This window comes from Lytechinus pictus, chromosome 18 (genome assembly GCF_037042905.1).
Source record: "Lytechinus pictus isolate F3 Inbred chromosome 18, Lp3.0, whole genome shotgun sequence".
NCBI classification, from domain to species: domain Eukaryota; kingdom Metazoa; phylum Echinodermata; class Echinoidea; order Temnopleuroida; family Toxopneustidae; genus Lytechinus; species Lytechinus pictus.
The window spans coordinates 4,101,814-4,122,412 of record NC_087262.1 but is presented as its reverse complement, the minus strand read 5'-3'; the positions used below and the strand labels follow the sequence as shown (position 1 = coordinate 4,122,412).

At 36.7% G+C, this 20,599-nt stretch overlaps 6 non-coding genes and 2 pseudogenes across 6 annotated transcripts; all 8 read left to right on the top strand.

Moving 5' to 3' along the window:
* Positions 1-10,412: 10,412 nt before the first annotated feature.
* Positions 10,413-10,631, top strand: LOC129282322 (small nucleolar RNA U3). The gene has a single exon (XR_008586590.2). It is a non-coding gene; the product is annotated as a small nucleolar RNA U3 (small nucleolar RNA).
* A 545-nt stretch (positions 10,632-11,176) lies between these two features.
* Positions 11,177-11,395, top strand: LOC129282313 (small nucleolar RNA U3). Its single transcript, XR_008586582.2, has one exon. It is a non-coding gene; the product is annotated as a small nucleolar RNA U3 (small nucleolar RNA).
* A 533-nt stretch (positions 11,396-11,928) lies between these two features.
* On the top strand, positions 11,929-12,147 carry LOC129282327 (small nucleolar RNA U3). The gene has a single exon (XR_008586594.2). It is a non-coding gene; the product is annotated as a small nucleolar RNA U3 (small nucleolar RNA).
* Positions 12,148-12,693: 546 nt separating this feature from the next.
* Positions 12,694-12,912, top strand: LOC129282326 (small nucleolar RNA U3). Its single transcript, XR_008586593.2, has one exon. It is a non-coding gene; the product is annotated as a small nucleolar RNA U3 (small nucleolar RNA).
* A 542-nt stretch (positions 12,913-13,454) lies between these two features.
* On the top strand, positions 13,455-13,673 carry LOC129282311 (small nucleolar RNA U3). The gene has a single exon (XR_008586580.2). It is a non-coding gene; the product is annotated as a small nucleolar RNA U3 (small nucleolar RNA).
* A 529-nt stretch (positions 13,674-14,202) lies between these two features.
* Positions 14,203-14,291, top strand: LOC135157570 (small nucleolar RNA U3; annotated as a pseudogene).
* Positions 14,292-18,478: 4,187 nt separating this feature from the next.
* Positions 18,479-18,724, top strand: LOC135157569 (small nucleolar RNA U3; annotated as a pseudogene).
* A 533-nt stretch (positions 18,725-19,257) lies between these two features.
* On the top strand, positions 19,258-19,476 carry LOC129282325 (small nucleolar RNA U3). The gene has a single exon (XR_008586592.1). It is a non-coding gene; the product is annotated as a small nucleolar RNA U3 (small nucleolar RNA).
* The last annotated feature ends 1,123 nt before the right edge of the window (positions 19,477-20,599 follow it).

Sequence of the window (20,599 nt, the reverse complement as noted above, 5' to 3'; positions counted from 1 at the left end):
ACCATCTGGTGTCAGTTTAAACACCACAGTTTTTACAGTGTATCAGGGATGTCTCTTGAAGCAATCCATCTTCGTCTACCACACTCTTATGCTTTTTTCTCTGCCCTCAGCTCTCCTATCCATTTTAATTCGTTAAGTCACGTTTACAACATTTACTTGATCACTCGTTTCCTTCTCCGAAAATTAGTTTCCCTTTTCTTTCTTTCCACGAATAGAAAACGCTTTCAGTATACTGTTGGTTGCAGTTTGAAATGTACAGCCTATTTGTCTGTAGATGTTATAAACTAAGCCTTTTTTTAAATAAATGTTCATAAAAGTTACCCCCCCCCCCCCGTTTTAAATCAGTGTTTTTCCTCACATCCCTCTCATAGATTGCTGTAATGGATATTCATTAAAATGTTCACTCATTGTGAAATCTTATCAATTTACATTAATATTCCGTCGCGTATTGAGCTAAAAACCTTTGAGGGGGAAATATCATATCTATCTATGTACAGATGGGGGGGGGGGCTTGGGTCAAAATTATCACGACCAAGAAGAAGAAGAGAGAGAGAGAGAAAAGGAAAGGTGAAAGTGTGAAATATGATATGATTTATCTAAAATAATGTGATTGAAATCTATCACAAATTTTTGCCCTTACCCCCTCAAATGTTTTAGGTCATTACGCCACTGTTTAGGATCATCTTCTCCGTTTTCTTCTTTTCTTCTTCTTCTTCTTGTTTTCTTCTCCTCTTCCTTCTCTTCTATATCTATCTATCTATATTTCTATCTATCTATCTAACTATCTATCTATCTATCTATCTATCTATCTATCTATCTATCTATCTATCCATCCATCCATCCATCCATCCATCCATCCATCCATCTATCTATCTATCTATCTATCTATCTATCTATCTATCTGTCTATCTATCTATCTATCCATCTTTCTATCGATCCATCCATTCATCTATGTCCATATCACACTCAAAAGCCCTACTTTCATTAGTTGAATCGGTCTTTCTATTTCTGTCTATTTTATTGATTTTTGTATCCTCTCGTTCAGGCTCTATTTTCACCATCTCCTCATCTTGCCCCTCTATATAATGTATATTTTCTTCGTTTTTCCAATCACCACCTTCTCCCAAAATGTCGCCCATATATATATAAACCAAATAGTAGCATTGATAAGATTGATAGAAAGCAATAAAATTCATTCTTCGTTGCCTGGAAATTCGCACGCCATTTATTCACAATCGAAGTGGTAGTGTCACATCGCTCACCCATATAAGTTTCATTCAGTCGTCTTCCATCCTTTCAATTTGCGCGGGAAATTTGCGCGCGAAACAAAATGAAAAGGGTTACGCCATTACGGGGAAGAGTGTCGATCGCTCGTCGGGGTAAGACGAAGAATAATCGGCAGGGATATGTTTCGACAGACCGTTAATAACGGTTATCAGCAACCGCACTAGACCCATGTATCATCCGTGACAAGGCAAGCACTATTGCCGCCTCTTATATTAGCGCCACATTAGGGTCTGTTTGATGTACGAGTACAGATGGATGACTAGACTTCGGCAACAGACAGTTTCTCCTCCACCTCTTTCCCCTTCGTGGCACCTCCCCGTCCGTCTTACTCGCGCGAGAGGAATACCAAATGGAGTTAATGATTGAATTCTCCTTAGAATTAAATGTAATAGTGATCTCTTCTACGCAATACAAACCCCGAAGACTAATCTCAGCGCTATCGATACTTTAAACGATAACATGTGATTTCATCGTCTGCTTGTGGTTGTCGCAGAAAGTCCGTTTTCGCGCCTAGCACCAAACCAAAACCGAAACGTTGACTTTGAATGAGAATCCGCGTTCTTGAGTTTCCGAGATGTCTGATAAGCTGAGAAGCTGAATGAGAATTTGAGAGGGGAATGGGGGCTGATGGGATAATTTTGTTCCAGTGTGTGGTTTCAGATCAAGATTCTAGAGGGTTCAGGCTTCAGCCCCCCCCCCCACTTTTTTTCCAAAACCGTGTACAAAAACGAAAAAATGACCATATGATTGTGATTTTTTGCATGGTCAGCCCCCCCCCCAACTTGTGGCTCACCCCCCCCCCCCACTTTGAAAACCGTTCCGCGGCCCCTGCATAAGATGTACGCTTGAACACGCCTAGCCCTTTAATAATCATTGGGCCCTAAATGAAATGTAGATAAGATTGAACAAAATTCTTATTGTGAGGTGAGCCATGGAAAATTCAGCCTTCAACATCAAATGTGAACGTTAGTGATATAAACACGATTGATTGGTGTTTAGACTGGTATCAGAAGGATATATTTGAAATGTAATATGACGGAACGTATATGAAAAGTGTAGCATTTCAATTCTGAAATATACCCCCCCCCCAAAAAAAAAAAGGAAGTGAGGGGCAACAAGAAAGAAGAAAATTCACGGGGCACGCCCATCTTTTACCTTTTCTCTATAGGAGGAAAAAAACTATTCGAAGAGCAAACTTATATTGTAGGTTGATTAACGCACCGAAGCAAGTAGTGCACAGCGTTACCTTTGTTAGAAGTTTCTTAGTGCTATGACGTTTTACTCAACATGCTAAACTTTAAAACGTGGTTGCTTAATAAAAGTCGATGGGCGTCTCTGTCAGATAAACAATCGAATCATATCAATTGGGGCGAGGGGGGCGGGGCCTCTAACCTCAAATCCTCGCCATGTTGCAATCGAAATCAGGCCAGCTTGTGTTTCTAACAATGCATCAGAGGCAGCGACCCCCCCCCCCCATACCACCATCCAAACTTACATCTTGCTTGTTCCATGATAGAATATAGAAAAAAAATTGAGCCGCCCCCCCCCCCCCATCCTTGAAAGCCCCCATGAATTGACACCCTTTTTGTAGAAAACGGGGGAGCATGACGCCCGATGATCGAACACCCGTCTAGTCTGCTCATCAGATGTTTGTTTGCTCTCTCATTTCACTCGTCGAGACAACATTAACTGGCAGAATGAGTGAAACGGCCACTTAACACACGCAACCGACTCCTCAGCAAAAACCGGGATATAGCGATTCTTCGGGGAGGCGGGGGGGGGGGGGAGGTATAATGGAGGAAATTTGGAAACTAGTTGAGAGTTTGGGAGGATTGTAAGAGATTCGTTTGTGTGAAGAAGAAATAGGACACAGGATGCATTAGCTACAAATGTAAATATTACTTGAAAACATCGCGAGCCAAATGAGCAAAAAGGCAAACAAGAAATTGGGGAAATATATTATGAAAAAGAGAGAAAAAATGAGATGAAAGGAAGGAATGGAGAAAGGAATGAAAGAAGGGAAAGAATAAAATAAGAATGAAAGATTGATTAACTTTAGGGAAAAGGTGGAAAAGTAGGGAAAAGTAAGGAAACTGGAGAAAATTGCAGATATAATAATTACAAGGGTACAATAAGATCGCATTCTTGCAATGATATTATTTCACATTGTATGATAAATCCCTTTTACATCTACCACGGCCCACGAACATAAACAATGCTTGGGAAAATGAAAGAGAAAGAATTAACGAGAAATAAATCAAGAAACTTCACTATCAAACGTGCATTAATGTCAAAGCAACGATGAATGATGGGCACTTGAGAAATTAATTTATGAAATTATTGCACAAAATACATCTAAAAACGCGGAGGCGACAAGCATACTCTTGAGATGGCATTTATAAATTATGCTAGTAAACAACAGGCGAAAGGGAAGAAATACTTGGAAAGGAAAATGAAACGTGACGATATAATAAATCGAATGATAAACTACTATAGATATTGCGTTAGTGTCAAAATTGATTGATCATGATTGTACTTCACAAGCACTACAAACAATTAATGTTGTATTTATGAGATAGATCAATTTATATCCTGTCAGCAAATGCATAAATACCTTTTCAGAGGCAAAAATCCGTTTTCAATGTTAAATTATTCCCATAAACTGATCAAGACAAGATAATTATGTATCTAATAAATAATCAATTCAATTCAATTCAGTTCAACATATATTTCCATAGGTCAAAGCGTTAATACATTTTTAAAAGTGACAGTTATAATAATGATATAGCTGGATTTATAAAGCGCTTTTCGCCTGAGGATACAAAAGCGCAGCTATTATTACCCCGATTTTAGCTAATAGGCGCTGAGGTATTCAAGGAATTTCTTCTTACCGGGTACCCATTCACCTCACCTGGGTTGAGTGCAGCACAATGTGGGTAAATTTCTTGCTGAAGGAAAACACGCCATGGTTGGGAATTGAGACCCACGTCCCTCAGATTGAAAATACGAAAGTCATAACCACTATAGGCCACGACGCCCCCACATTAGATAAGAAAGACAGACGGACAGACAGACAGACTGAGAAAATTATTGGTATAAAGAAAGATGCAGAATGAGCGAAAAGAGAGGGAGAGATATTGACAGAGAGACTTGAGAGAGATGGGGGGGGAGAGAAAGAGACAAAGAAAAATGAGAATGAGAGAGGGAAGACAGAGAAAGAGAGAGAGAGGGGGGGGGGGAGAGGGGGCACAGGAATCTGTTTCAGAGATACACATGCTGATCAGCGCTCTACATAAATTTTGGAAATTAATTCATCATAAAAACAATTCATGTTAGATTTTTTCACGGTGAATACGAGGAAATAAAGAATGAAGACGGCATTCTGGAAAACAAATACTGGAAAGCCAATTATATCCCAACCCACCCTAATATTCAATCCCGGTGTAGTGATAAATGAATTATAAACTTATTGTGATCATATTAATTAATCATCATAGACTCTGAGGATATATGATATTCAAGAACACCACAACAATCTCTTAGCTCGAAACCGAAAAACCAACGGCCTTAACACATCAGGGATATCGTTTTTCTGCGGCTTTATACAATTTCCATTTAAACTAAATCCAACATTCTTTTTCTCAGAGATGATGTGCCGACGTCACAAAGAATCGAATTAGCGCCACGAGAAGAAGAATTATCAGTGATGTTTAAACCGCACGTTTATGGCCCATCATGACTATATAATGCGCACTGGACTCATTAACGAGGCCCAATTTAATAAATCATCATGATCAAATAGATTGCATTCGAAACTCAATAATGGATGTCGTTTATTCTCTCTTTCTCGTCAGTGATTATTGCGAACACGACAGACGTCCCATCGTGACGGTTATTTTATATCAACAGCACGTAACTATTGATTTAAATTCAACATTCACTCATGTTTTATTACATGATAATTTCTCTGTTAATATTCCCCGGCTCCGTGTTTCTGTTGACTGAGTTGAATGGATGAACACACGGGTTTTGTTGTTGCCGACGAGAGGGCAATCAAAATGCGGTGATTTAATGCAAATATAACATTGCCAATTTGACCTTCCCTTGAAAAACCACGATTTATTTCAAACTCTAATAAAATGACAATTTAGAATTAGGTCGAGGTATGACAAATGTACACAAAAAGCATATTGCGGTAACCTATTAATCAGACGAACTATTTTTTTTTTGGTCTCTCTCTTCAAATCACCAAACATAAATTCATATTCGTGGGACCAGCGACGCGTAATGAAAGCATAAGTTATCTTCAAAGATAACAGCGTTCAGTGGCTATGGGACATGGGGCGAATGGGGTCCATTTTTTTCATGCAACATTAACGTTTAGCACCATGATTGACTAATAATCATCCATCTTTTCTGTGTGCTATGTATGGTATCCCATAATACCCCCTGTCAAATTCAAGAGTGAAAACACATTTAGAACGATACAGATTACCATAGACTAAATCGTCCGAAGCACAGATGCATGGTTTGTGTATGGCTGAAAATGCATTGTTCATACGTTTCCACCGTTTGAATCGATTAGATTTGATGTATGGCCCGAATTAGAAATCGACCACTTTGTCAGATATATCTTGGGTACGATGGACGAACGCGCATGAATGAAACGAATTCGGGACCGTGGGAGTTAGTCTGACCTAAAAAATAAAATGAGATAAATTCATCTTGGCGTTTTACATTTTCATTCATAGTTCATTTCTCTGGAAGGCGTTCATGCACTATACTGCAAATAAGGAATGACTTTTGTAAAAAGCCGGTTTCTTGCAAACACACACACACACAGGTCGAACAAAAGATTATGCTTCTCTCCAAGGTTTTTCTAATTGAATAAAAACATGCCGCTGTAGTTCATCAAGGTTCTAGAATATAAAAAATGCATTTGCCCAAGGATTTCTGAATTTAAAAAAAAAAAATCACTTTTTTTAAAATTTCAGTTTCTATCGCCAAATTATTTTGCAGGACCTGAATTATAAAGAAAAAACACACTGTGGCAGTGAAAAAGAAGAAACCAATACATAATTTCCGTTTAAATTCGTGTAGTTATTGAATATTACTTAAAAAAATGAATTTCTTTTTAGTTTACTGTATGATTTAAATTAGCATTTCATGCAACTCTTGTCATTCTGATTTATGTACTTTTCGACTTGTCATTATGTGCGGGTATCTATCTTACGGAGCCTTTAAAGTGCCATAGACTTTGACGACTTGGCGAGATACTTTATCTTGCCATGTCGACATAATAACCTTATTATGTCGACATGGTGAGATACGTTATCTCGCCAAGTCGACTTGTAAATAGTTATATGTCGACATGGCGAGATACGGTATCTCGACAAGTCGACTTATAACAATTTATATGTCAACATAGCGAGATATTTTATCTAGACAAGTTGACTTATAAAAAGTTATATAATAATAATAATAATAATAATAGCTGGATTTATAAAGCGCTTTTTGCCAGAGGATACAAAGCGCTGCTATTATTACCCCAGCTTTAGCTCGAGCTACCATCACCGGCGCTCAGTGCATGCAAGGAATTAATCCTGCCGGGTCCCCATCCACCTCGCCTGGGTCGAGTGCAGCACAGTGTGGATAAATTTCTTGCTGAAGGAAAACACGCCATGGCTATATAGGATTCGAACCCACGACCCTCTGTTTGAAAGGCGAGAGTAAGAACCACTAGACCACGACGCGCCCACTTGGCGAGACATTTGGACTCTCACCGGGCCTCGGACACTTCATATCTCGCCATGTCGACATATAATGTTTTATAAGTCAACTTGGCACGATAAAATATCTCGCCATGTTGAAAATCACGTTTTATAAGTCAACTTGGCAAGATAACGTATCTCGAAATGTCGACATATAACTTTTTATAAGTCGACTTGGCTAGATGACGTATCTCGCCAAGTCGATGGCACTTTAAAGGCTCCGTGGTATCTATTCAACAAGTGGTGAAGATTATCTCATTGGAGAATTGGCGAGGAGTGGAAAAGACAAAAGACACTGGTGTCAAAAAATAGAAGGGTCGCGATTTCAGAGCTTTACTATGTGCAGAATATAATGTGTAAAAGGAAGGCAAATCTCTAACATTCTCGCATCTTATATCACGTTTAATAAAATGCTTGAAGAGTAGAAGTGACTATCAACAAGGTAAATTGGGCACATGCCATTGAAAATAGCAGAATTTTGATAGAGTGCCTATTAAGGATGAGAATTTAACTTTGCAGAAGTAACTTGCTTCCTTTCTTATACCCTATAATTCCGTACTCATTCTAGCTGTTTCATAATAACTGTAATTGAACATAATTATACGGACGTTACTCACTAACGATATTAGCTTATAATGGGTAAAAAATATCTTGTGTACTTCGCAATAGAACATACACGAACATTGCAGATCATATAGAAGCTCTTTGAAGAAAAAAATAGGAGCTTTGTATGGGTCACTTTTTGTAAAAAAATACTGCAGATATTCCAAGCGTACCGTAGTTTCTTTGCGCTTTCGCAGCACACGTTCGTTAAAAGAGAGAGAGGGGGGAATGGCTCAAATCTTGCACTAATAGCAAGGGACATCGCATAACTGATGCGATCCCGAGAATGGATGGCGAAGATGATTACATCTGAAAAACCAATCACACAGCTCCCATCACACCCTATATAACTGTCACTTGCAACTCCAATCTTGGGTGTATATTTTCAGATATAACACAAAAAGAGGAAAAGACGGGTATGGATTTGAGAAAGGAGAGAAAACGGTCGTGATCGCTGATTTGGTTTGCCCTTGATGAGGGTGAGCTGAAGAATAGTAAAAATGAGAAAAGGATTTGTCTTTCTTTCTTGTGTTTTATTGATCGGTGAATGACAAAAGACCAAGGAGAAGTCTTGGGCAATTTCCACATATACTTTCACGAAGGGAGCGTTGAACTTCAATTCGAAAATCTTTCGTGAAAGTATAGATCTATGATAAAAAAGAGGGTGACAAAATCGAGGTATACATAGGACATCAACGGGCACAAGAGTCCTATTTTTATTGACAGTATTGTCATGCTTATTGACATTTGCTTAAATTACAGGGGCCGCGGAACCAGGGGTGGTGGCTGGGAGGGGGGCATTCAGCCCCCACTTTTTCTCTAAACGTGTACAAAAACGTGAAAATGACCATTTAGTCGTGATTTTTGTATTGTCACCCCCTTTCAAAATCGTTCCACGGCCCCCGCCTGTATGGAGCATCATATCCTCTCATTCAAACCTCTTTCGAGTGGCTTTAATCAATATAATACAATAGTCCCTTTGACTGCTTCCAAACTTAATACCAAGTTTTATGAAAAAAAATTAGCTCACTAGATGCTTGATTTAGAGATAGATCCGTAACTTTTACATGTTGTACGGAAAATGATTTCCTATTCTTCCACGATTGTCATGTATCAAGCCTATTGATGATATTGATACCCCCACCCCCTTTCAATCATATCACATATTCATGTTTGCATTCTATTTGATCTTAAGAGTAAGCTAGGTAAGTAGGCCAATCTTCATGACATGAACATTATAAATTCACGATAAAATATGCCTGTGCATGGCGTAGTATAGGAACGAAGTCTGCAAGCACAGACTCAAATTTGACACTCAAACAATAATAGAAATCAATGAAGGCCAGTTAAGCATCCACAGTACAATGTGCGAATCTAGTCTTACTACCTAGACTCTGCATTAAGCACTGTGCTAAAAATTGAAGGTATGTCCCAGCAGACTGTTAAGGTATGTCCATGCAGACTGTATCAGGATCATGGGATACTGCTTGTAAAGACACAAAAGCCTTTGGCGCGAGCACAATGTCCTCGTTTAACATGAGTCCTACCCGATGGGCTTCACTACACTCTATTTCTAGGCAATTTTTATTTTGGAGCCCCACCCCCCCCCCCCCCGACACACACTAAATAGGTAATGCGACAGTCTCACCCACAGTTCGACTCCGAACCGACCAATATATCATTGCAGTAGTGTACGAAGTTTTTTTTTTAAGGGGGGGGGGTTCGAGTTGAATGAAATTTTGAAAAGTAAAAAAGGGGGTTTTCACCCGAAGAAAATTTGACAAGCCCCCCAAAAAAGAAAAAGAAAGGTTTACACCAAAACAAAATTGACAAGCAAAAAAAAAAGGAAAAAGATTTCAAAATAATCTGAGGGTGGGGGGTAAATCCCCGTAACCCCCCCCCCCCCTGAGTACACGCCTGTATCATTCGTATGAGCATATTAGCTTTGATCGGTCTGGAGTCGTTTTCGTTGGTGCGAATGGCCTTACTGCGTACAACGATACTGACGTCTGGAAATCAAGACTAATCTTAACTCATGCATATTTATTAGTCTATCATCAGCGCATCGAAGACCTTTTGAACGAGAGGAGTGAAATTCTATCACAGGAATTTCGGTAAATAATGTTATTTTCATTTGTATTAGAATTAAGGAAATCCTGAAGCTTGTCGCATGCTACGAGTACGTGATACATGTTGAATTCACATGAAAATAATCGAAACATCATCATTTAGAACTTGATAAAGTTTGGTGATAAAGACTAAACAATTAATGAATATTCATGATTCAGCTATCGCAGTCTGCTATTTCTGAGCGTATTAACACCTTCATTACTTTTTATTTCTATTTGAAATAAAATAAACGAATACATTTTAGTTGTACATAATGCGATTTGAGACTATAAAATGACAAATGCAGGGATTTATTTTTGGTCAAGATAGCTTGCATATCAAAAGTCTTGTATGCAGACTAATCATCATGAATATTCATCAATGGTTCTCCGTTGATTTACACGCAACTTCGCCTTTTTGTTTATACTTTACTTAATTTTACTATAGAAAGCGATCTGGATCACATGGTAATGATACTTATTTTTTAGATAAATCTATTCTGAGTATAATCAACTCTAAGATAAAGTATAGCAATCATTTACTTAAAAACAATCAGCAAGTTTTCAAATGAAATATGTTTAGTAACCGTCATTCTTTATGGTTATTTTTTGTTTATACATTGCATAAGGGTGGAATTTGATGAAGATCATACTTTTAGGGATCATTTCTATAGTATGCATCGTTCTCTTACGACACACTAGTGTCCCCACACCTAACCACGATGAGGAGTCGAAGCGTTTCCCTCTGAGCGCGAAGCGGACTTCGAGTGATATCATCTTGATGTCTCGCTCGTTGTCATTGATGACCGTTCCTCTACTTCCTTTGCGAGGAAGAGGAGGAGGGAAACGCATTCTGAGTGGTTAGTTTTTTTTAAGAATGCAAAGAAAGATCAAGAAAATTACAAAATCCACATCTTTCTTAATTATCGGGATCTAATTCTATAAATATCGCAATTAAGAGGCCAAATGATTTAAGTTTTCGCTCAATTTTACGAAACAATGATATGCTCAGCACTAGCAAGTTTTGACATGAGATACGGTAAAGCCTTGACCCCCCCCCCCCCCATTGAGCTTTTGAAATCACCAATTTGTCGCAGTCACATGAACAAATCATGAATAAATCATCATGAATATTCATCATAATGGTTCTCCGTTGATTTACACGCAACTTTGCACCTTTGTTTATGTTTAACTATATTTTAATCTAAACAGCGATCTAGATCACACTGTAAGGATACTTATCTTTTAGATAAATTTATTCTTAATAATTATAATCAACTCTGTGATAAAGTATAGCGATCATTTACTTAAAAATAATCAGCAAGTGTTCAAATGAAATATGTTTAGTAACCGTCATTCTTTATGGTTATTTTTTGCTTATATATTGCATAAGGATTGTTTTTGGTTAAGATCATACTTTTAGGGATCATTTCTATAGTATGTATCGTTCTCTTACGACACACTTGTGTCCCCACACCTAACCACGATGAGGAGTCGAAGCGTTTCCCTCTGAGCGCGAAGCGGACTTCGAGTGATATCATCTTGATATCTCGCTCGTTGTCATTGATGACCGTTCCTCTACTTCCTTTGCGAGGAAGAGGAGGAGGGAAACGCATTCTGAGTGGTTAATTTTTTAATAGAATGCAAAGAAAGATAACATAATTACAAAATCCACATCCTTCCTGATTATCGGTCTAATCTTATAAATATTGCAATAAACAGGCCAAATGATTTAAGTTTTCGCTCAATTTTACGAAACAATGATATGCTCAGCACTAGCGAGTTTTGACATGAGATACGGTAAAGCTTTGACCCCCCCCCCCCCCCCCATTGAGCTTTTGAAATCACCAATTTGTCGCAGTCACATGAACAAATCATGAATAAATCATCATGAATATTCATCATAATGGTTCTCCGTTGATTTTACACTCAACTTTGTTCATGATTAACTTCATTTTACTCTAAATAGCGATCTAGATCACACTGTAAGGATACTTATTTTTTAGATAAATTTATTCTGGATATAATCAACTCTGTGATAAAGTATAGCGATCATTTACTTAAAAATAATCAGCAAGTTTTCAAATGAAATATGTTTAATAACCGTAATTCTTTATGGTTATTTTTTGCTCATATATTGCATAAGGATGCTCAAGGTCAAGATCATACTTTTAGGGATCATTTCTATAGTATGTATCGTTCTCTTACGACACACTAGTGTCCCCACACCTAACCACGATGAGGAGTCGAAGCGTTTCCCTCTGAGCGCGAAGCGGACTTCGAGTGATATCATCTTGATGTCTCGCTCGTTGTCATTGATGACCGTTCCTCTACTTCCTTTGCGAGGAAGAGGAGGAGGGAAACGCATTCTGAGTGGTTAGTTTTTTTTTAAGAATGCAAAGAAAGATCAAGAAAATTACAAAATCCACATCTTTCTTAATTATCGGGATCTAATTCTATAAATATCGCAATTAAGAGGCCAAATGATTTAAGTTTTCGCTCAATTTTACGAAACAATGATATGCTCAGCACTAGCAAGTTTTGACATGAGATACGGTAAAGCCTTGACCCCCCCCCCCCCCATTGAGCTTTTGAAATCACCAATTTGTCGCAGTCACATGAACAAATCATGAATAAATCATCATGAATATTCATCATAATGGTTCTCCGTTGATTTACACGCAACTTTGCACCTTTGTTTATGTTTAACTATATTTTAATCTAAACAGCGATCTAGATCACACTGTAAGGATACTTATCTTTTAGATAAATTTATTCTTAATAATTATAATCAACTCTGTGATAAAGTATAGCGATCATTTACTTAAAAATAATCAGCAAGTGTTCAAATGAAATATGTTTAGTAACCGTCATTCTTTATGGTTATTTTTTGCTTATATATTGCATAAGGATTGTTTTTGGTTAAGATCATACTTTTAGGGATCATTTCTATAGTATGTATCGTTCTCTTACGACACACTAGTGTCCCCACACCTAACCACGATGAGGAGTCGAAGCGTTTCCCTCTGAGCGCGAAGCGGACTTCGAGTGATATCATCTTGATGTCTCGCTCGTTGTCATTGATGACCGTTCCTCTACTTCCTTTGCGAGGAAGAGGAGGAGGGAAACGCATTCTGAGTGGTTAGTTTTTTTTAAGAATGCAAAGAAAGATCAAGAAAATTACAAAATCCACATCTTTCTTAATTATCGGGATCTAATTCTATAAATATCGCAATTAAGAGGCCAAATGATTTAAGTTTTCGCTCAATTTTACGAAACAATGATATGCTCAGCACTAGCAAGTTTTGACATGAGATACGGTAAAGCCTTGACCCCCCCCCCCATTGAGCTTTTGAAATCACCAATTTGTCGCAGTCACATGAACAAATCATGAATAAATCATCATGAATATTCATCATAATGGTTCTCCGTTGATTTACACGCAACTTTGCACCTTTGTTTATGTTTAACTATATTTTAATCTAAACAGCGATCTAGATCACACTGTAAGGATACTTATCTTTTAGATAAATTTATTCTTAATAATTATAATCAACTCTGTGATAAAGTATAGCGATCATTTACTTAAAAATAATCAGCAAGTGTTCAAATGAAATATGTTTAGTAACCGTCATTCTTTATGGTTATTTTTTGCTTATATATTGCATAAGGATTGTTTTTGGTTAAGATCATACTTTTAGGGATCATTTCTATAGTATGTATCGTTCTCTTACGACACACTTGTGTCCCCACACCTAACCACGATGAGGAGTCGAAGCGTTTCCCTCTGAGCGCGAAGCGGACTTCGAGTGATATCATCTTGATATCTCGCTCGTTGTCATTGATGACCGTTCCTCTACTTCCTTTGCGAGGAAGAGGAGGAGGGAAACGCATTCTGAGTGGTTAATTTTTTAATAGAATGCAAAGAAAGATAACATAATTACAAAATCCACATCCTTCCTGATTATCGGTCTAATCTTATAAATATTGCAATAAACAGGCCAAATGATTTAAGTTTTCGCTCAATTTTACGAAACAATGATATGCTCAGCACTAGCGAGTTTTGACATGAGATACGGTAAAGCTTTGACCCCCCCCCCCCCATTGAGCTTTTGAAATCACCAATTTGTCGCAGTCACATGAACAAATCATGAATAAATCATCATGAATATTCATCATAATGGTTCTCCGTTGATTTTACACTCAACTTTGTTCATGATTAACTTCATTTTACTCTAAATAGCGATCTAGATCACACTGTAAGGATACTTATTTTTTAGATAAATTTATTCTGGATATAATCAACTCTGTGATAAAGTATAGCGATCATTTACTTAAAAATAATCAGCAAGTTTTCAAATGAAATATGTTTAATAACCGTAATTCTTTATGGTTATTTTTTGCTCATATATTGCATAAGGATGCTCAAGGTCAAGATCATACTTTTAGGGATCATTTCTATAGTATGTATCGTTCTCTTACGACACACTAGTGTCCCCACACCCAGTGGCGTAACTACGGGGGGGGCACGTGCCCCCCCCCCCCCCCAATCGGCTGGCCAAAAAAAAAAAAAAACGGGGAAAAGGAGAAAAAGAGGGAGAAAGGGAGAGAAACGTAGTGGGGAAAGAAGAAATTATTGTTATTATAATGTTATATTATGTTATAATTATGTTATGTTATATTACATTTAAAACAAATTATAACTGTATGAAACATAATTTGCGCAGGGCCTATGTCTTCATTTTTCCTGGTGCTCGCATTGTCTGTTTTACAAGATATATAATCCTGTTTTACTAAAACCTCCCGTTTTCAAGTCAATATACACCAAATATATTTCCTCGCACTTCGAATTATTATTGTTTATGTAGTGACATATGCTTCTATTTCATGACTACTTAAAGTGATTGCCCCATTTTAAAGTCTTAATATAAACCATTTCCTGTCCGTGCTTACGTTCGCATTCGTGGATTGGTGAGATATGTCTGTTCTTCATGAATTCCCAAAATCAGTCCTTAAAATGTCCCTTTTTCTGATCTGAATATCAAACATTTTTAGCTTGCGCTTCGCGCTCGCATCATTTGGTTAGTGAGATGTGTATATGATAATCATGATTACAATGACTACAAAAAGTGCTTCATATGTCATTTACATGAATGAATGAATTGAATTTATTAGAACTTCACTGGCAATTGCCAGTATTTTGTTCATAAAAAGAAGTACAAAATGATACAAGACAAATATACAATGCAAGGAATATAAGCAAATAAACAAAAACAAAATAGTATTTCGTCAAAAAGAAAAAAAAAGAAAAAAGAAACAACTTGTAAATTATATACAAATATACACAATAAACATAGGAATCATTCGGATAAATATTTTGACAATGAATATAGAGACTGATATCCAAGAAAAGATAAAGAAAACATAAAGAAAGTGAAAGAGGAAAGGGAAACAAAGAGGGAAGAAGTTCAAAAATGGAGAGAGCGGGAAAGAGAGGAAGAATGAAAAGAATGGCATTACATGTAAATTCATTGTGTAAAAATATTGCGAATATATTACTTCAAAGTGTTTACCGGTTTATATTTTTAGTACTTAGAAATCACCCCTAATAGCAATTATGTTTTGGATAAAAGAACAAAACAATTTAATCTTGGCTTCAGTTTCCAATTTCATGATGTAGATAAATTTTTCCTAGCACTCCATTTCAGTAAACCTAATATTGAAGGTAATTATCTTTTCAAAAAAATCTTTACGCAAATCTTTATATTTGTTACATTTCATTATATTGTGGAACTCATCCCCGACAAAATTCAAATTACAATCTTCACAAAATCTCAGGTTAGGTGGTATCTTCTCCGGTCTTTTGTACCTTCCTGTTTCTATTGGTAGATTATGAGCGCTCAGTCGGAGCTTGGTTATATTTTTTCTCAAATTGACATTGTGTATTGAATATAAATAATTTTCTTTTCTTATATTGAATTTGAATTGCCTAAAAGTTCTTAGTTTATTTCCTTCCCTAGTGTCCCTGTCGTTAAATAAATCCAATTCAAATTGTTCGTCAAATCTTCTTTCCAATGATGTTTTGCATATTGTAATAAATTCTTTTTGGGAAATTGGTATATTTTCTGGATCAAGTATGGGGGTGTCATTTTTCCGACAAATATCTAGTATGTTAAAAATATCCTGAATTGTCTTAAGCCAGCAATTGTTTCCGTTATTCAATAGACTTACATTTTCTACAAAAGCTTTGTAAACCAAACTATCTTCGTCCATATTACGTATTCGAATCCAATATTTCAGTATATTTATGGCAATTTGGATGACTTTTGGATATCTACCGATTTCAGCTGTCGCTGCTAAATTACTGCATTTGCGGTTTACCCCAAGAATATATTTACAAAATTGAATGTGCACCTTTTCAGATTCGTGTTTAAAATATAGCCCTGTTTTCCCATCCATTAATTGTAGATTTTTTTTCCATGTCTATAACATTAGTACCCCAAATTTCAGATCCATAAAGTAATATCGGTTGTATCGTTGCATCGAAAAGATGCAACAAGGTTTTAGTGCTAGGAGTATAGGAACCAAAAGATTTGTACAATTTGAACAATGCTCTTCTCGCTTTATCAGCTAAATCCCTTGCGGCCACTTTAAGTGATCCATTATTTGCGAAAACAATACCAAGATATTTCATTTCCCTAACAGTGCATAGTGTTTCTCCATTAATTTCAAATGAAACCCCTTCGTTCGATCTCCCTGATTTTGAGCACACCATAATCTTAGTCTTAGATACATTTATGTTTAACATCCAGGATTTACAGTATGCGGTGAATTTATCTAAACAGTGTTGCATACCTTTAGGGGATTTCGACACAATAACAAGATCATCAGCATACATTATACAATTTAGTTCTTTATCAAAAAGTGTTACTGGATCGCTTACTGATGTATCAAACATATTAGTTATGTCATTTACAAATAACTTAAATAAAGTTGGACTAATTACGCAACCCTGTTTTACTCCAATATTAGTATGAAAATATGGGGTAACACCTTCGTCTAATTTGATCGATACATTACATTTTGAATACATGTCACGGATGACTCTTAAGAAATTTCCACCAATTCCATGTTCTAGTAGTTTGTACCAGAGACCATCCCTCCAAACGTTGTCAAAAGCCTTTCTTAAGTCTACAAAGCATACATATAATTTATTATAGTTATCATTTATTTTACATCTTATATATTTATCAAGAATAGTTTTTAGAACGAACATGTGGTCTGACGTTCTATAACCTGCTCTAAAAGCAATCTGATTGGCTGTATTGAGACTATATTCTTCTAGAAATGATACCAAGCGACGGTTTAGAACTGAGCAAAAAACCTTTCCAAGACAACTTGAGAGGGATATCCCTCGATAATTTGAGGGATCGCAAACTGACCCACTTTTGTAAAGAGGCTTTATGAGGCTTACTGACCAATTATCGGGAAAATGACCACTGATAAGGATTAAATTAAATACCTTTGACAAAACTGGTGACAACATAAATTTTCCAGCTTTCAACATTTCGTTCAAAATAGCATCATTACCTGGGGCTTTCTTTCTCTTCAAAGTTTGAATACACTCTAACACTTCATTGGGAGTGATCTTAAAATCAAGAGATGAAAACGTGTCCTGCAGTTTTGGGTTATTTACACGATTCTTAATTTCATTTTGATCTTTTGAAAGTAGGGGTTTGTGATTCATGAGTTCTTTAAAATACTCAAACCACCGTTTTGGTTGTATGTTATTTACTGGACTTTTTCTATCAGTGTGCAGTTTTTCTCGGTCGTTAATCAGATCCCAATAAAGTTTAGGGTTCTCACTTTGAAGATTGTCTAGCTTGTCAATTATATGATTTCTCTTATTACGTACAATTTCTTTTAATCTTCTTTTCAACCTTTTCTTCATGGTGTAATATTGTTGCCTGAGGCCTCTATCAAATGGATTGTTACACACTTGTCTACACAATAGTTTTACACGACGCCGTAATTCTAACAAGATCAGCATGCGCTTGGCACTCGCATTAGATGACTATGGTGAGATATGTACTCTTAATGGATTCCTTTAAAAAATAGTCCTTATATCCCTGTTTGGGGTCAATATATGCAAAAATTTAGGCTTGCGCTTCGCGCTCGCATATTTTTGTTAGTGAAATACGTATGATCTTCGTGAATTCCTACAAACAAGCCTTAAAATGTCCCTCTTCAGGTCTGAATTTCCTAAATTTTCAGCTCGCGCTTCGCGCTCGCAATATTTGATTAGTGAGATGCGTATATTAACCATGATTACAATGACTACAAAAAGTGCTTTGTGTGTTTAGATGTATATTATTCTAACAAAATCAGCAAGAGGTTGGCACTCACAATAGATGACTATGGTGAGATATGTATACTCTTAATGCATTCCTAAAATATAGTCCTTAAAATGTCCCTGTTTGGCATCAATATATACAAAAATTTCAGCTCGCGCTTCGCGCTCGCATTGTTTGTTTAGATGGTCAGGTATGTATTATGATTACAAAAATTTGCTTATAATGTCCTTTTTATGTCTGGATTTCAAAAAATTTCAGCTCGCGCTTCGCGCTCGCATTATGTGATCAGTGAGATACATATCCGTTTAATGGCACTGTCCTAAAAATGTCTCTATTATGTCAGTATACCTGGCAACTGAGCGCGCTTCGCGCGGTCTTTAAGTGACTCAAAATTTTTGCTGGTGCCCCCCCCCCAATGCCGTGACCCACGGTATATACGCCACTGCCCACACCTAACCACGATGAGGAGTCGAAGCGTTTCCCTCTGAGCGCGAAGCGGACTTCGAGTGATATCATCTTGATGTCTCGCTCGTTGTCATTGATGACCGTTCCTCTACTTCCTTTGCGAGGAAGAGGAGGAGGGAAACGCATTCTGAGTGGCTAGTTTTTTTAATAGAATGCAAAGAAAGATCAAGAAAATTACAAAATCCACATCCTTCTTAATAATCGGGATCTAATCTTATAAATATTGCAATAAACAGGCCAAATGATTTAAGTTTTCGCTCAATTTTACGAAACAATGATATGCTCAGCACTAGCGAGTTTTGACATGAGATACGGTAAAGCTTTGACCCCCCCCCCCCCTTGAGCTTTTGAAATCACCAATTTGTCGCAGTCACATGAACAAATCATGAATAAATCATCATGAATATTCATCATAATGATTCTCCGTTGATTTTACACGCAACTTTGTTCATGATTAACTTCATTTTACTCTAAATAGCGATCTAGATCACATGGTAATGATATTTATTTTTTAGATAAATCTATTCTGAGTATAATCAACTCTAAGATAAAGTATAGCGATCATTTACTTAAAAACAATCAGCAAGTTTTCAAATGAAATATGTTTAGTAACCGTCATTCTTTATGGTTATTTTTTGGTTATATATTGCATAAGGGTAGAATTTGGTCAAGATCATACTTTTAGGGATCATTTCTATAGTATGTATCGTTCTCTTACGACACACTAGTGTCCCCACACCTAACCACGATGAGGAGTCGAAGCGTTTCCCTCTGAGCGCGAAGCGGACTTCGAGTGATATCATCTTGATATCTCGCTCGTTGTCATTGATGACCGTTCCTCTACTTCCTTTGCGAGGAAGAGGAGGAGGGAAACGCATTCTGAGTGGTTAGGTTTTTTTTAAGAATGCAAAGAAAGATAAAAAAAAAATCATAACTAAATCAATACCTTTCCTAATTACCGGCCGGATCTTACAGATATTGCAATAAACAGGTCAAATAATTGTGTCTGCTCAATTTAACGAAACAATGATATGCTCATCACTAGCGATTTTTGACATGAGATACGATAATGCTTTGACCCCCCCCCCCTGAGCTTTTGAAATCATCAAGTCGCAGTCGCACGAACAAAACAGGTTTATTCTATTTTATTAAAAGGATTCAACTTAACAATTTTTTTGAAATTATTAAACAAAAGTTATCAATTAATATTTCTAACAATACACATGGTCACAAATCAAACAAACGAAAAAAGGGGGAAAACATAACAAAACAAAGCAAAAACAGAAACAAAAATGCTATATGCTGTCAGAAACTGTATGATTCTCGACTAGCTGTCAATCTACAGGGCATGATTATTCATAACATAACAATTATCACCCCGTCGTTATATGTCGTTCTAATTATCAACTGCATATCATATAATTTGTGAAATATTTGTAATTTCTTGTCAGATTTAATTTGAGGCCATGTTATTACTATACGTGGATCGCAAATCATACATTTTATTTATTCCATTTATGCATATTTTAATTATATCCATTCCTTTGGGAGCTAACAAAAACACATCATTGTTTTAATGAAATCTGTTATTACGTCTGTTATCTTGTCAATCAAATTGGTACGGGGATTATCGAAATGTCTGCATTGGGCAATACAGTGATAATCACCTCCAACATCAAGATGACAAAGATGTGATTTAACATAACGTAATATATTTGATCGGGTTTGGAGTTGATTTCGTTGATGTGACTGTAACACAAGGGCCGTTCTAATAAAGAAAGAACGAATCGAAATTTGACTACCCTGGGAATCTAGCACGGTGTCTGTGACATTTTGTTGGGATTTTAACATCGGTGATGGCCATCCTACTCAGTCCTGTATTGATGGCCAGTGATAGTTTAAATTCACTCTAAAAAATGAAATGTTAAATCATCAATTGAAAGGTTGTAGGAGTGAAAATCTTCAAATTCACTCTAAAAACACTAAGTAAAATTTTACCCAATATTGGATA